General features: G+C 31.6%; 1 long non-coding RNA gene across 1 annotated transcript; it reads right to left on the bottom strand.

Moving 5' to 3' along the window:
- Positions 1–7,873: 7,873 nt before the first annotated feature.
- Positions 7,874–12,451, bottom strand: LOC140449401 (uncharacterized). The gene is made up of 3 exons (XR_011951796.1): positions 12,216–12,451; positions 11,212–11,361; positions 7,874–10,737 (listed from the first exon to the last, which is right to left on the bottom strand). It is a non-coding gene; the product is annotated as an uncharacterized lncRNA (long non-coding RNA).
- Positions 12,452–14,211: the final 1,760 nt, after the last annotated feature.

Genomic DNA, 14,211 nt, shown 5'->3' on the forward strand with positions numbered 1-14,211 from the left:
GTTAATTTTCCATACTGGTACCATACGTATTTTAAAATTGGAAGATTACTGGAAAACAGATCCATTATTTAGCCTGAAATGTTTTTCCCACAACATGAGCAGAGATCGTTTTCTGCTAATTTTGCGATGCTTACACTTCGCTCACAATCCAATAACACCAAATGATGTACCTGCAGATCGGCTGTATAAAATTAGACCAGTCATTAATTTTTTTAATAATAAAATGGCTGCTCTATATTATCCAACCAGGGACTTATCTCTAGACGAATCCATGGTACTATGGAAGGGCAGACTTAGTTTTAAGCAGTATATTAAGCAGAAAAGGAATAAATTTGGCATCAAACTGTATATTATAACAGAACCTTCTGGTATTATCCAAAATATCGTAGTATACACAGGAGCTTCGGACCCGGCGATAGGAGGAAAAGGACATTCCACCAAGGTAGTACTGGAAGTAGCGAAAAGATTTCTTGACTCGGGACATGCCATCTACATGGACTTTCTTATTACTAATTAGCATAATAAGCAGATATTTTACATGGTCACAATTCTGTTAAAGATTAGATCTTTGTTTCATTGAAAACTGAACCTGATATTAATTTCTTCAGAACTTTTACATATGATAAGGGTAATAAATTGAAATCCTTCAACAAAAGACTATAATAGGTAGGTACCCATAATTTGAATAAGCTGGTTTTGCCGATATTGACTTTCTAATTACTAATTAGGAAAACTCCATCGGATATTAATTTCTTGGAAACTTTTACAATGCTGAGAGTACTAAGTTGGAATCCTCTAACAAAATACTATACAGAGTATTGTTGAAATAAGTGAAATACAAAAATTCCAGGTCGTATTTTGTTTTCGAGATGAATTTAAATTTGAGAATTTTTTATTATTTTTCTACTTTCTTCATGTTTTTTTTTTTAATTTAATTTCAGTGTATAAAAGCCATTACAATATGAGCATCACGAAAAAGTACCATCAAATTTTATTTTGAAGTTTTCATCTTAGGTGTTCATAAACATTTTGCTAGGAAATGAAAATTTGTTTTTTTTCCTTAGTTCTCGATTTGTTATATTTCTCATTTGATTTAATAAAAAATTAATTTAAATTAATTTTTTGAATAATTATAACAGCGACTCACATCCGAGTCGCTTAGCACAAACAAAGAAAATATAAGCAATATGCTCACGACTCGGATCCGAGTCTTTTCTTTTCGCATAAAATATTAAAAATTTTTTTAAATTACCCTTTATTTAATATATACTTTATTTATGCATCAATATTTAAAAAAAAATACTAGTCAGCACAGCGGTTGATTTCATGAAAATGCGTTGAGCAGTGAAAGTGAAACACACATGACAATACACATTGGAGATAAATGTGCAATTTTGTCAAAAAGTTTTCACAAAGTTCATGTTTAAAACAACATATTATAGTACATACTGGTGATAAACCTTTCGCATGTAAAATTTGCTTCAGAAGTGTTTCACAAATATCCAGTTTAACAGAACGTAGGAGAGTACACACTGGCGTTAAACCTTATGCATGCGAAATATGATCCAAGAGTTTTCCAATATTTTATTTAAATCAACATATGAGGCGACACACTGGCGATAAATCTTTTGTACACACTGGAGATAACTTATTGAGATCACTTTTACATGTGAAATTTTTGTGAAAACATCCAGGTTAACATAACATAAGAATAATGGAGATAAACCTTGTGAATGTGAAATTTGCTTTAAATTCTTTTCACATCGATCTCCTTTAAACGGTCATATAAGAACATACAGTGGAAATAGTACTTGCGTGTGAAATTTTGCCATTTACCTATATACAAAATACTAAAAACAGTATTAAATTTAATAGTAAAATCTGAACTACCGGAATTCCTGTTTTTTATTTATAATAGCAATCAATAGTCTAGTCTTTACATACGCATAGGTGCATATAAATGGTACCTAATATGTAAGTATATATTAAAATAGAGATTATTAGTTTTTTTTTATTGATTTTACCTTAAAAGGTGATTTTTTTTAGTCAAACAAGTATCTAAGAATTCACATCTTACTTTAGCGGTTATAATTTGCCTACCACATTAGGTATTACTTATAGGGAGTTGAAAGAGGGGACTGAACAGTTACTGGGCTGGAGATAGGGTAAGCAAACAAACCGAAACGTTTGCGAACGGCCACTCTTGATTTGGTTGGAGAGCTGGGTCGTAAGTAAGTGAATAAGGGAGGGACTGGATGGGGTAACTACAAAGAAATAAACTATTTGAATTTGGAAAGAAAGGCTTTTCTTTCCTAAAAAAAAATAATAAAAGGTGAAAATATTTTTAATGGAAATAATTCTACAACTGGTTTAGAGAGAAACATTACAGATTTATTATTACTTCACATCAACAATTATTACAAATAATATTAACAAAATTTATCAACAAAACTTACAATGGCGCTATTTGTAAGATTTACAACAAGCCCCAGACGTTGGGCGATACTTGTAGGAAATAAAATTATTATTAGAAATGAAAATATCCAGATTTTTCAATGGAGCTTACATTGAGGTTAACTTTCAAACAAAATAATTCAAATTTATGGTTATGTACCAAATGTCCGAAAAGGGATAATACTGACTGTCATATGTCGAAATAAAATATCAAAGTTTTTGAAATAATAATTAAATTTTAAAATTAATTGCATTTAACTAATATGATAATTAGCTAATCCATAAAACTTATAATTTCATTTATTTACATTTTTTTAGTTTGTCATGAAAGCAAATTTTTTATTAATCAAAAATGTCTATTTTTGCTTAGAAAATTTTTAACAAAATGTACTTTATATCACTCTGGCTGATGTATTTCCTTTAAGAATGTTTTTGGGATTGGAACTGGATCAAAACACTGCAAACAAACACAATTGTGTCCCACACAAGCTGTAAATTGGTCTGAAGTGACCAGGGAACACAAATAGACAATTCTTTGGAAGTTGAACACTTGATTCTGGCTTCGGATTATCCTGGATGACAATTAACTGCAATCTTCAAAACTCGGCCACTTAATTTCTTCTTAAAACCATGCGTACCGCTCAAATGGTTGGAAACGCTGTCCTACAAATTTCTCAGATAAAACACAGCACGAAGAAATCGGTGATTAACTCACCAAAAACTGCCTGATTGCATTTTGAGTACAAATTCACCTTTCAAATTGAAAAAATTTGCCGGCTTTGAAGACTACCCCGCAAGCTATTCCGAATCCCAATCCAAACTTAAATTCCACTTAAACTCCACACTGCTCCTATCTACACATTTTCCCATAACAAAAACGAACAACACAATAACGAATTAGAAGAAAATCCGGACTAAACAATGAAACCGATTGACTTTGGCAGTGATTCCACCAAGAGTGATGTCATTCTTAAAAATCGTTCGCCTCCCCGCACAACTTTCTCAGCAATCTAAGTGGATATTTATGTGACGCGCAATATTAGAAGGCATCACGATCAAAGGAATGCGATTAGTGTTATTATACACAGACCAGAAATGTTTATATTATCAATCTTAGTGACGCAGAAAGATTGAAAATATTTTTCGTTGTTTTAACATGTACGAAAGGAAATAGAAATGCTACAATACATACTAACAAGAAGTAAATAAAATAATATCTGTTAGATTTATATATTACAAAATGAGCATTAACAAATTATAAAACAGTTTATATTATTTTATTAAAAAAAAACAAAGTTAACCCCTATAAAACTTTTATTCAGAGTTTCTGAATATTGTATTTATTGAGAGTGGGGAAAATTCAAATAAAAACTGCAATATTGCTCTGATATAGCTTTACTAGAGCACAAAGCAACGAGATCTTTATATTTTGACGTTGTTATGGGAAGTAATCCTTTACATGCTAAAGGAATTTGTAGTTTTCATAAATCTTGCATATTTTTATTCCCGAATTTGGTAGCACTTTAGCTCAATTTTGGTTTGCATTCTAGGTTTATAAATGAATTGATCAGAAATAAGATTTGTACAGAAAACTGAGAACATGTGGTTTTTTGTTACATTTTTTTATATATTGTACTTTCGACCAAAAAACTTAACGTTTATCTTTGCCTAAATCCCAATTCGGTATTTTGTTCAATTTTGATTTAAAGTGCAAGATATCATTTCGACTTAGTTCTTTTAAATCGTATGGTTTTCCTGTGACTTTAACTCACCTTATCAGTAAAAATACCACTGTTTTGGAATATAAACAACCCGATTTTTTTCTTTTATTGTATTCATGATCTTAGCTGCATAAATATACATTACAAATATTCTTCGATTTCGATTTTGTCCTTCACAACAATCTGAATAAAAACTAAACTTTTCTCTTAATAAAATCAAACAGCATACTACTTATTTCATTAGGCCCCGTTTTACCTGTGGTTTCATCCAATGCCTAACAATAACCTTCCACAGATCCAATATCAAAGATAGTAAAATTATACATTTTAAACTTTTTTTATAATAAAATAATGATACCTTTGATTGGGATGTAGCTAATATTTTTTGCAAATCAAAGCAGGCAGTTACAACCGTTTCTTTTTCTTAGAAACTTCTTTATCACGATTTTTGGCTTCACGTGCAAGACATTTGTTTGCAATATGTAAAGCACATTTTACACAGTTTTTTCTCTCTGGTCTGAGAATATATCTACCTAAATATTCGCTCTGTTTGTCATGATCAGCCATTGTCCGAAAATTATTAAATAAAGTGAGTCTATAATTTTCAGATAATTTCGATTTACATTTATTGTTACATCCAGATCCCAATTCTCTCATTTTAGCTAATTTTCCAGTTTTGGTAACATATTCTTGGTCAGAGTTCCTCAGTTTCGTCAAGATATTTTGTTATCGTTTCCCTAGTATTGACTGTTGATTCTCTTACGACTTTTTTTAGCGAGATGTTAAATAAGATGCAGGATAAGGCGTCTCCTTGGTAGTCCAAGTAGTCCTCACTTAGTAAAGATTGTATCTGTTGATTCATTTTGTATTCTGATTTTGCTCTACTCTCGTAAATGTTTTTGACAATAGTAATCAGTTGCGGTGCTATCTTCTGATGTTTGGTTCAGGAATTTTCTATTGATTGATTTTTCTCTATTGATAATCGTAGACACTCTTAAAGTCAATGAAGAGGTGGTACTTGTGTGTATCAAATGCGCCAATTTTTTCTAGGATTCGTCTTAGTGTAAAGATTAGGTCTATTGTTGATTTTTGTTTGAAGAAACCGCATTGGTATGCCCCAACTATTTGTTCCGCATATATTTTTAGTCGCTCGTATATTTAGTAACGATCATTTCCACATTGGAGTTGATCTCCCTTTTTGTGTAACGGGAAGATTATTACGATGCTGTATTCCAGCGGATGTTGTTTACTTTTCTATATTTTTATTATAAGTTTGAGCATTTGCTTAATAGTTAGTATTTCTTTTATCTCATATTGACGAGAATTAAATCTGCACAAACAATGCCGCACTTTTGGGAATGTACTGACCCATACCTGCATGATTAATGTTAATATATTTGCTGTCTTCCGTATATATTATTATATTTTTTAATAATATAATTACAGCCAAATAAGGATACTTTGTTCTTTTTTTTATTTAAGTTCATGATAGTGGTTTAATAAATAATCTCCATTTTAGGTTTTCCCCATGAAGATACACAAACTAATGAAAGCAAATTATTCAAAGACCATGTTAGAATTAACAGTGATTTGGACCAATGTTTAACTACCTCGACGAATGTCAACACTGACAAAAACTATTGTACCACTGGAATTTGTGCCAAACAATTTTCAACACAGAGTCATTTAGAAACAGATATGAGTGTTCACGTTGGAGACCAAGATTTCACATGTACAATATGTATCAACAACTTTTCAGAAAGTTCAGATTTAAAATCAAGTGTAAATACTCACTCTGCACGGAAAAAAACCTTTAACGTGTGAAATTTGTTCTAGAGAGTTTAATAAAGAGAGTGTTTTAACAGTACCTACCGAAGAAAATACTTTTCTATGTGAAATTTGCTCCGAATTATTCTCGCGAAGATCTATTTTGAAAGAACATGCGAATACATATTGGGGATAAATCTTTTGCATGTGCAATTTGCTCCAAGAGTTTTTCAACAAGATCCGATTTAACAGCACATATGAGAATACACACTGGCTATAAACCTGTTTCATGTGAAATTTGCTCCAAAAGTTTTTCACAAAGATGTCATGTTCGAACTCCCAGTCATCCAACATTTGGGCCAGTTTTTAATTATTTGCGAGAAAATGGCACTTTTCCTAGTGGAACAACAAAGCGACATGTAGATGAAGCGCAGGAAGATTACGTTATGGACGCCGTTACTATGAACCCTACAATAAGCACTAGACAAGTAAGTCGAGAACTCAATGTTACTCAATCAAAAGTAAGTAGAGTCTTACAAAAAAATAATCTATACCCATATCACATTCAAATGGTTCAGCGACTACATGCTGGAGATGAGATCGATAGGTTGGAATTTTGTAGATGGATTAACAATAATCGACCAACGCTATACAGGACACTATTTACAGATGAAGCCCAATTTACCAGAGACGGGATAAATAATTCACGAAATTCACATGTGTGGGCAGAAGAAAATCCCCATGCTATTCGAGAACGTCGTTCTCAGTTAAGGTTTTCGGTTAACGTGTGGATTGGTGTCATAAATAACCAATTAGTAGGTCCTCACTTTTTTGATGGCCCTTTAACAGGGCAGGTCTATTTGAACTTTCTACAAAATATTTTGCCGAATTTGCTTGCCAACGCGAACGTTGCTATCCGAGGGATGTATTTTCAGCATGATGGGGCACCCCCACACTTTTTACTGCCAGTGAGACAACATCTCAATAATGTTTATGACAACAGGTGGATAGGACGTGCAGGTCCTATTTCGTGGCCTTCAAGATCCCCTGCTTTGAATCCCGTTGATTACCATATTTGGGGACGATTGAAGCAACTAGTTTACGCAGTGAATATTAATAACCGACAACAATTGATAGAATTATACATTGTTGTAATACTATTAGAAACGATCCCCAGAGTATCCGTAATTCAATACGTCAATTAACAATTCGGCAACAAAAATGTGTACAGGCTGCAGGGTTCCATTTCGAAAATCTATTTTGAATTATTTTTATTTTGTTACCATTATTGTATCTTTTCCAGTTCTAATTTATGGGTTTATCATAACTATGTACATATTTTTAGTTTTTTTTTTAAATTGTTCTTCGTTATTGTTAGTAGTTACTGTTTTTTGTTGTGCAGTGACTCAGTTTATCATTTCAATTAAAATGTTTGAAATTTATAACATTTGTTTAAATTAATTACCTTATAATTTGATACTTCATTATGGTCGTTCTATTTTTGGTAAGATTTGATCGTTCACTAAAAATTTAATAAAAGTGCGACAACATTGTCGCATATGTCGTTTTCATTGGCTATTTATGTAGTTTGAAAATCACTTATTGCATTTAAAAAAAAATATATACAGGGTGTAATATTTAATACGAATCCCTAAATTAATTTTTCCAAAGCCAGTCCTGGAATTTTTTAGTTTAGCTAATACCAGTCGAATGCTTGATAGTAGTGTACTGTATCATCCAAAAGTTAAAAAAATCAAATGAGCAGTATAAACACTACAGTAAAATGAAATAAATGGTCAATTACACAAATCACCCTGTTAATTAATAAAGAAGAGGAGTTGACATTTTTTAGTGGCCACATGATATGCTCCCTGAGGGACTCTACATATGGTAAAAGTATGTAAAGTTCCTCATGACTCACCCTGTATACAACGGAAACTGTAGTTGCAACAATGAAACCCAACGTCAACTCAGAAAAAGCTAAATTAATATTGGAAGCATGTAACTCCACAACCACGCACGAAGTAATGTCCAAATTTTTATCGATCGACGCGACAGAAGATAGCACACAAGGAAGAGTGTTAAATTATAGGACAAATTACGAAGCTAAGAGAGGACAGCGCCAGTATAGAATATCGCAACAAATATGACAAGGGGAGGACACCTACCTTTGAACAACAGAACGAAGCAAAGGGAAACCAACGGAACTATACACACAGAGGGTATAGACAATACAGTAACCAGGCATATAGAGGAAACCAGAGAGGAGGACATAATAGGAATTGTTAAGGTGTGGATTTGGAAAATAAACAGTCGTACTTTACTACTAATATAAGGCTTTATTACCTATAAAATACATACTAATCAACTAATCTAACTTAAGCCTATATCCATGCTTCTTACTACAACTACTACTATATATTGTTGACATTACTGTCTGTCATGTCGACCCATGATACTATGGGTGCGTTCCAGTTACACGTACACCAATATATATACTGCGTATACAATATAAATGTATTACATTCTCAACACACCTCCTTACATTTACATTAATTCAAATTTAACATACTTCGAAATTTTTCAAATTTATCTTGGCCCAAGGACTTCGTAAAAATATCTGCAATATTATCATCAGAATCTACTCTAACCACATTTATAATATTTTCTTTAACATATTCACTTACATAATGATAATGAATTTCAACATGCTTAGAATTTTTTGTAAAATTGCCATATTTAGCTATACTAATCGTACCCGTGTTATCTTCATAAACATCAATTGGCTTTATTTTTTCAATATCAAATATTTTCAACAATTATTTTACAAATATTAATTCACTTACTTCTTCCATATTGTATTATACCGTTTACCTTTTTCTAAATTATATTTTTTATTTAATAACTCAATATATTTATTTTGATCCAATCTCATTTCATGTTTACTAGAATCATAATCAACAGTAATACCAAGATATTCTTTAATGTCACCACCCTAATAGCACACGTACGTCCATAGTACATCCCTCACGGACTTTAAGGACGTCCCTCGAACGTCCGCTTTGGTCCCAAGTACGTCCATTTAACGTCCTATATTGGTCCGAATGTCGCTGCGCTGAAAGTCCTATGGACGTCCATTTTACGTCCCGAGCGGACGGAAAATGGACGTACCGGGACGTTAATTGGACCTTAATCGAACGTCCATAATATGTCTGGATGGACTTTTGTGATGTTTTCGGACGTCTATTTTAGCGCTGAGGATGTAAATTAGACGACGTCAACGCCATTGTATAAAGTACTAAAAGTGGCGTCATCCTGTGCATATTAGGAATGTATTTTGGGAAATAAAACGTAAATGTTTAATGGAACTTACATTTATTATTACATTTATTTATTTATTATTAACAAACGGGACAAATCCACTGTCAAAATTATACAAAAATGCAATATTATAGGAGTATAAAATCATTTTGAGTAATAAAACATACACATGTTTAAAGGACCTTACATTTATTATTACATATATTTATATTTATTTATTAATAATAAATGGAATGAAATGAAACAAATTCACTGTCAAAATTATACAAAAATGCAACATTATAGAAATATACACAAAATTACAGATAAAAATAAAATATACATGAATAAAACAGATAAGTACACATTTATAAAAAGTATCATTTTGCACTTTAGTGCTTCAAATAGTACCTAAAGCTATTGATACAGAATATTCAAACCATACCTATACTTGAACCATAATTAGTTCTGCGGTAAGGAACATGGAAATGTGAATTCTAACGCAGTGAATGAGGAAGAATATGAAAACAAACTAGATGAAGCAATTCAGGAGATTGATTATTTTATAAAAAACCTTAAAAATAAAGAATGAAAGGTAACTCTTCTGGTAAGAAAATCCAGATTCAAGAAATTGATTATACCAGAATAAGAATATGGTCTACATAATTTAGAAAAACAGTAGATGCTTGTAGACAAGTAGTATAAATCTAATCGACATAAAAAATGTTTTTTAATGCAATTATAACATAATCAGTGTAAATTAGTAGAAGTTGAATGACTAAACAGTAAACCATGCTGACCAGTATGAAACTGATTCTTCAGATTTACTGTCAAAAAATCAATCAGTAAAGCCTCAAAAATTTTAGGAATAGCAGAAAGAATTATAATGGATTAGGAATCAATGAGTTAAGGATAAAATCAATAAATAAATTGTGATGAAAAGTTACCCTCAGTAAGAGATATATTAAAAATAAGCCATAGAGGCCAACATAAAAAGAATGCATAATTCCTTAAAAATAAGTTAAGCTAGAATGTCACAAATTTTAATAGTTAAAGAGTGAATATGGCTGTGACTGATATGGGATCTTTGACTACACTTGTCTACACAGGAGAAAGAAGGATTGCGAATACTGCTAAAGAAATTGGCAAAATCAAGGCAATTAAAAGCAGACAAGTCAATTGTTAAGTTTTAAAGTTGAAATCATAAGTATGAAAAAGATCAATACTTAATATGGAACTTTGTCTGTTTTATTTCAGCAGTAGATAAATTTTTAGGTACCTATTTTTAATAAATAAAAATGTCTCAAAAATTGACTGTCCCTTTCTGTCCACCAACTACGCAATTTAACCATTACAAAATTATCATATTTTGCTAATACAACATGCAAATTAAATTTTATCTGCCCTCTCTTTAGATCCCCTCAGATATTTCATTATCAAGTTTCAATTGCCTTCCCCATGGCAACGCTGGTTTTGGAGTTTTTCCAAGCAGCATCTGAAAACAAAATTAATGTACATTCATAAATTGAACAAACTAATTTCAGATGTAGTTCATTATACTTTGCTTATTGTGAATAAATCATCATTCAAAGGCGTAAAATTAAACACATGAATTTCAAGTGCTGTGGTTTTAATGAATCTCACCTGAACTAGAAGAATACCAACCCAACCATTGGTATTTATTTCTAATGACCAAATGAGCAGTAATTACACTTTGATACTTAAAAAAACAAAAATAACAGTGTATAAATAAAATATAAGGCCAACAACAAACCTTCATCTCATATAGCTAGCTGTAGTTCTTAAAGCAATCTCATAGCCAGACCTGAACATTTGTGAGTTGGTAAATTTTGCCATCTAAATTACATATAAGACACAGATATGCTGCATCGGCTATATGTGGCCACTTAAGCGATAGTGTAAATTGTTAAATGTACCTTAAATTGATTTGTGTTTACAAGTTACAAACCTTTTAAAATCAGAGCTATATGTGTGTCTTCAAAAGCTTTATATTGCTTTTTCCCTAGCCAACTATATTTTCCTTGAATTTTATTGCAGATCAGCTTCTTAAGGCTTCTCCTAACAAATTCGTCTCACCAATTTTGGAAAGCTCATTATCCTAAAATATAAATCAACATGTAACAGTAATCTAACTACCCCACAAACTTGATCATCCATGCTTAATTATTTTAGAAACTATCTAATAAAAAAACAGCCTCTGTTACAAAATCAATCAAACATTCATTTGCAAATTTTGGTTTCTCATAACCATGGTAAACGCCTATTAAACCTACAATTTTAGGATACTTATATAAACAAATTGCACAAACTAGGATAAAAATGACTACTAAAACTCTTTTTTAGTGGGATTTCATCAAAATTTACACAAATATAACATTGTTTTTTTGCGAAGATAAAAATACCTTTGAAATTTGAATCATGTGGATCAGAGTATTTGTTCTCTGGGTGAAGCAAGAAGGGTTCTAGCATCTGAAGGCAAATGAGAAAGATCAGGAACTTTTTTATGAATTTTTAATAAATCACCTAGTATTAAAGGACAAAGTCCAGTTGCATAACTTATTGGAAAAATTAAAAACATCTCGATAAGGTTCTCCAGAATTCTCGTTACAAGTTACAACCATATTTAGACCCTTCTTCAGTTTCATTGAAAGAATAGCTTTGTAAATGATCACCAGAATGGTCGTCCACGTGGTAATTTAGATTATTTTAGGTACTTAACATGTTAATAAAAAGTTTAAATCGGAAGTATTGTAACCTGAACTATTTGAACTGAAACTCTCATCAAAATGATCAGTTAGGAATTCCGAAAAAAGGTTTGAAGATAGAATATCGGGGCTATTAATAATTTCAACAATATTATCTACGTTTTTCGTAACCATCCTCTGTTGATGACGCTTAGAAACAAATCGTTTTCTTTTAAACATAACTAATTTTAGGAAAAATTACTCTTACCTTTTTGTAATAAAATAAAAACCAAACTCGGAAGTAACCTAACAAATGGTACCAAACCTTTAACCACCTTTAACGATATACTATAACCAAAGCAAGCATCAAAAAAGGTTGCTAATTCACACCATTTGCACTTTATACTGCTTAAATAGAATTATTTTAAGCATTAATAATATTATAATTAAACTGCCATTTGTTTAAATAGGTATGCCATGACAATGACAATTAATATAAAATATAATCACCATTCATTACTTTGCCCAGCCAGAGTATATACTACCACTTGTCCATCTTTTCAAAGATGATTTCAAGATTCATCTTGTTAATAAAAATCATATTTTTACTTATTAGAATTAGCCACGATACACTTACACGTGTAAGTGTATCGTGGAATTAGCAAACATATATCATCGTGATAACTAGAATAATAAAACAATTGTAACTAATTATCTAGAAATAAAAGATTTTTACAATTTACCTAAAAACAATTAATCATGATTTAACCTTTTCGCTTTTAATTATTTTATTAACGTAAATAATTTTTTATTCTATTGAAATATTTGTCATTTAATCCCATAACTGGTAAACGTCGGACGTCCAGAAAACGTCCAGGGAACGTCCGAGTACGGACGTCCAGAGAACGTCCATATTTAGTCCACCCAAAGTACGTCCCACTTCGTACGTCCATTTTACGTCCAGGGACGTCCGGACCAAAACTGGACGTATATTGGACGTCCATAGGACGTCGTGTGTTACTAGGGCAATATCTTGCATTTTAAATTTTTCTGATAATAAAATTTTAATCCTTTTAATTTCATTTAAATTTCTACCACAAATCAATAAATCATCAACATAAATTAATAAGTAAATAATATCATTTCCATTTTTATAAACATACAAACAAAGATCAATATCACTTCTTTCAAAACCTTAATTTATCAACAATTTATCTAGGCACTCATACCATGCCCTTGGACTTTCTTTTAAACCATATAAAGCTTTCCATCCATCCATCCTCATAATCCTTAGGTTGTTTAATACAGTAGACTCCCTCTATAACGAGAACTAAAATGACAGACTAATTACCTCGTTATAAGCCGATCTCGTTATATCAGACAATAATACTGTACATACATATGAATCTGTAGTTTTCTAAACCATTAACTTCCTATAGTGAAGCCATTCGGAGCAATATAAGTTGCTAATAAATATTGTTTGAATGGCGTTTTTGAAAAAAAGTTATTTACTTTTATTGTCAATGAAATATATTAAAACATAAGACGCTGGGTACGAGCAACATAAATCTGACGATAATTTCCTCGAGACCAATACCGAGTATTCATTGAATTGTGACGGCCATGCAATGAAAACGTACATTCATCGGTGAACAAAACGTTCTCTAAAAAATGTTCATCTTGATGTGACATTTCCATTGCAGTTTGACAAAATTCTAAACGTCTATATTAATCCCCAGGGAATTGTTCGTTGGATTTATGAAGTTTATAGGGACGGTATCCATGTCTTTCCAAAATTTTACCTACTCTAAATCTTGAAATTTCATATTGTTCTCCGAGACGAGATGTTGATTGGGTAGGATTTTGCTCAATACTTGCACAAATCAAAGTGTTCCTTAGTTCCAAATCTGGATTTACCTCCTTTCGTCTACGAACTCCTCTTGGAGCGAACACTGGTCCATAAGTAAAAAAAATTACGGATAGTAGACTGAATTGTTGATCGTGCTGGAGCCGGCCTATTTGGAAACATATTTACAAATTGTTGTCTAATCATGTTGTCTGATAATCCATTCACATGCCAGACAATAATTTGCACTTTTTCCTCGACCGTTAAAACCATTTTTACGAATTGTTTTTTCAATAAAAGTTTCTGTTTACCGTGCAAAAACACTTATCGATATGTTATTATTTGATGGCTGAAGGCTTGATGATTTGGTTAGCTGTAAAGCAGGCAGCTGTTCGCGCGCATCCATTCCAAAATTGTC

Source organism: Diabrotica undecimpunctata, chromosome 9, assembly GCF_040954645.1.
Source record: "Diabrotica undecimpunctata isolate CICGRU chromosome 9, icDiaUnde3, whole genome shotgun sequence".
NCBI classification, from domain to species: domain Eukaryota; kingdom Metazoa; phylum Arthropoda; class Insecta; order Coleoptera; family Chrysomelidae; genus Diabrotica; species Diabrotica undecimpunctata.